Raw genomic sequence first — 3323 nt, 5'->3', positions numbered from 1 at the left:
TGGTTACTCACCCCCTGCCTGTACATGTGTACATGGAATGATTTTTGGATTTGAAGATCAAACAATGAGTTTTATCATTTTATAAGTGTAATGTAGTGATAGATTGTACTACTTTATTTGTTGTTTGGCTGAGTGCTATTTTTTTTGTAAAGAGTAGTATCCTCTCTTTTATTGTAAGTCTCAGGGCATTTCTTTTATTTGTATATAAATGTCATTGTTGTATAACGAGAGGGAATATGTATATTTAATTATTCATCTTTTCATCCAAGGATAAAATGTTATTTGTAAATGAACTAAATTAATGAATATTGGTAAGGTTATCCGAGTAATAAAATACGGGGCATTACAAACGTCTGCACTAAAAAAAATTAAACACAAATAGTCAATAAGTGAGAGAGTTATAAATTGATAATAGTAGCACTTTAAAAAAAAAGAATAAAATTTCAATTAAATGACACATTATTAGTAAAAAAGAGAGAGAGAAAAAATATACAGATTGAAACAAAAAAAAAATATATATCTATTTACATAAACTCACTTTTTTACACGCACAATAGCTCATGCAAGTACACATTTCAAATGTAAAGCAAACCTTAAAGATTTTTAGACATTGAGAAGGGATTGGAAAAGGCTCAATGCTGATTGTTTTTCCCTTCAATCTCTTGTTTGTGGTTCCTTATACAGGAACATGTTTTTATATTGAAAAGATTCTTAGGTCAAAGATAGTATATGGAATTCAATTATATTTAAAATTAATATGGATAATTAATTGATAATCTTAAAAGATAAAATATTAAGTTCAACTTGAAGATAAATTTTAAAAAGATTAACTAAATTGTATGAGAATTCTACAACAAACTAACAAAAGATAAATATAGATCGTTAAAAAAATTATCATCTTTTTGGGATTTATATCTCAATCTTAATCCTTTTTATCTAAATATTTTGTTATCTTCTATTTCAATTTTCATTTTACAGTTCAAATATAAATAGTTATATTTTTATATGGATAATTAATTAATGATTTTAAAAGCTAAAATATTAAGTTCAACTTGAAGATAAACTTTAAAAAGATTAAGCTGAAATATATGTGAATTCTACAACAAACTAACAAAAGATAAATATAGATCATTAAAAAAATTATCATCTTTTAGGAATTTATATCTCAATCTTAATCTTTTTTATCTAAATATTTTGCTATCTTTTATTTGAATTTTCATTTTGTAGTTCAAATCTAAATAGTTATATTTTTATCTTTATTTTTTTTTTGTTGTTCATATATAAATAGTTAAATTTTTATTTTAAAATTTATTTGACTCCTAATCTTTTTTATTAAATATATATTTTAATTTTTTATTTGACTTTTTATCAATTCAAAATATGGAATTCTATTATATTGAAAATTTAATCTTTTTTATTAAATATATTTTTAAAATTTTTATTTGACTTTTTATCAATTCAAAATATGGAATTCTATTATATTTAAAATTTATAAGGATAATTAATTGATAATTTTAAAAGATAAAATAGTAAGTTCAACTTGAAGATAAACTTTAAAATGATTAAATTGAAATATATGGAAATTCTGAAACAAACTCACAGAAGATAAATATAGATGGTTAAAAACTTTATCATCTTTTTTGGGATTTATATCTCAATCTTAATATTTTTTATTTAAATATTTTGTTATCTTTTATTTGAATTTTCATTTTGCAGTTCAAATCTTTTTTTTATTTAAATAATTTTTAATCTTTTATTTGACTTTTTATTAATTCAAATCTCTATTTTTTATTGTTCATATATAAATAGTTATTTTTTTATTTTAAAAATTATTTGACTCGTAATACTTTTTATTTAATTATTTTTTTAATCTTTTATTTGACTTTTTATATGATTTTGTGATTGAAATTTGAATAGTTATTTTTTTGGGTGATGCACCAATAAATCCCAAATTAATAACTTATACACTGTTTAGTCCTAAAAGTTTTCTTATAGACTGAAAGGTCTCATTATAGGGAAATTGACCATAGAGGGCATATACATCAAACATCATCATCGTCAAAACAACATTATCATCATCAAAACAACATCAAACATCACAACATCATTATCAAAACAACATCAAACCTCATCATCAAAACAACATCAAACATCACAAACATAATCATCAAAACAACATAAAACATCATCAACATTATCATTATCAACATCAAACGTCATCAACATCAAACGTCATCACATCATCAACAACGCAACATCACAGTATCAAACATCACAACAACATCAAACGTCATCATCATAAAAAACAACACACATCATCGCCATTTAGAAATTCCCAAAGCGCCTCCAATTTCCTTATTCTCACTATCATTCGCATCAACTAAATTCGTATCAGTCCTCGTCGATGCATCCACATCTCGGAATCTGATCGTCCTGATCCTCTTCTGATACTCCAACCACACCAGAACCACATGCACCAAGCACTGCAGCGAGTAACCACAGATCCAAACCCTAATCGGCACTTTAGGCCTCTCCTCCACTGTGCAAATCAACATCACCACCGACACCACAACGAACGCCAGGTTCCACACCATGTCCAGCGCCACCACCGGCTTCGAGTACCCCCAGTCGGCGCGCCACTCATCCAGCTGTCGTGCTACCGTCTCTCGAACCAGCATCGAGGCTCCCTTTCGGCCCGTCGCACACCCTAACAGCGCCGCCAGCGTCGTCAGTTGCGTCGCTGCCGCCGCCGCAGAGTCCTGACGGTGCATAGAAGAAGAATCATGGATCTGTCTATTGGGGAGTCGATTAGGGCTCGTATTGATAGGGTCAGGGTTGAAGTTGTTGAAACGAGGCTTGTTGTTGGAACTGTTAGTGTATTTCCTCATATAAACCTTGTTGTTTTGATGATGATGACGACTAGCTTAAATTATTGCGTTCTCCCTAGTTGTTTTGATGATGATGTTTGATGTTGTTTGATGATGATGTTGTGATGTTATTAAATGGGACTAAATGGTACATAAGAAAACTTTTAGGACTAAATGGTTCAACTTTTCAGAAAATAGGATTCATGGGTAAATTTTCCTTTTTTTTTTAATTTTATATTTTTATCCCTGCCTCTTTGTTAAATATTTTTTGTTCATATCTAAATAGCTATCATTTTATTTAAATACACACACACACACACATATTCTTTTTGGCTTTTGAGATTTAGGTAATTGAGAAATAATTAGAAATTAGGAGAAGTGGGATGGAAGACTTGAGAGGTGACACATAGGAGAGATAATTTGTAAGAGTTTGGCATTAAGAGTTTGGAGAACTCT

The 3323-nt window shown here is 28.5% G+C and overlaps 1 pseudogene; it reads right to left on the bottom strand.

The window, feature by feature from the left end:
* Positions 1–2315: 2315 nt before the first annotated feature.
* On the bottom strand, positions 2316–2888 carry LOC145802477 (E3 ubiquitin protein ligase RIE1 pseudogene; annotated as a pseudogene).
* Between the last annotated feature and the right edge of the window lie 435 nt (positions 2889–3323).

The sequence above is a fragment of the Camellia sinensis genome, chromosome 11, assembly GCF_055761805.1.
Source record: "Camellia sinensis isolate YWXY chromosome 11, ASM5576180v1, whole genome shotgun sequence".
NCBI lineage: Eukaryota > Viridiplantae > Streptophyta > Magnoliopsida > Ericales > Theaceae > Camellia > Camellia sinensis.
This window is presented reverse-complemented; position numbering and strand designations above follow the sequence as displayed.